Below are 891 nucleotides of genomic sequence, written 5' to 3' on the forward strand. Positions count from 1 at the left end.
GGGATATTATCATTGTCGGTGCAGTAGCCCAGATGGATTTCATTGTATGGGCGACATCCGTGAGCACATCAATTTTTGTCCGATTCCCCCCATAAATTTTCGCCCATACTGTGAATTGTAAAGGAAGCTGACAAAAGAGCAAATATATGCCATAAAGTCATCAAACTCAAAAGATGGAAAAAAACATATATCATTTTTTGTACATGTTCGTTCATTTGTCCCACCTTTGTAGCTCCTGAAAACTTAAATTTCACAATGAAGGCAAAGTTTTTCCAAACTTTTTTTCGCTTTGGATAATGTCATCCATGCACTGTAAATTCATTTAGACTAGCGGGGACTTAATTTCCTGACAGGAGGGGAAATGAGGTGTTCACTGTGTGAAACATATAAAAGATGAACAGAGCCGGATAAACAAATCACTTTGTGGGGTAGGAATGAACACGGCCTGTGCAGATCAGATTGTATTAGGCAAACTTCAGTCAAGCTCAGTCGAAGTTCTGTATACAGATGTCACACGAGGGAGCAAAGGAAACGGGCTGTTAACGCCCCTTATCGCGATGTCCTTTGACAATGATCTCACCTGTACAGATGTCTCACGCTGTACATTTGAAGTGTATTGCGCACTGAAGCAGACATTTTGAACTTTTAGAGGCTTACCTCTTACCGCACAGAGGGGAAAATAAAGAAGATGAAAACACACAAAAAATCTCACTGATCTTTCAGGAAAGACTTTATCTGGTAAAGGATTTTGTATACTTGACTGAGTGACGTCGTCTATCGTGTCAATTTGTCAAAGCTTTTGATGGATTTATAGCTTGCTGGGCCCACCTGACTGCCTCATGTGTCGGACGACAGGGGAGCCCCTAAGTCTAAGTAATTTTGATTGATTTG

The sequence above is a fragment of the Branchiostoma floridae genome, chromosome 9 (genome assembly GCF_000003815.2).
Source record: "Branchiostoma floridae strain S238N-H82 chromosome 9, Bfl_VNyyK, whole genome shotgun sequence".
Classification (NCBI taxonomy): domain Eukaryota; kingdom Metazoa; phylum Chordata; class Leptocardii; order Amphioxiformes; family Branchiostomatidae; genus Branchiostoma; species Branchiostoma floridae.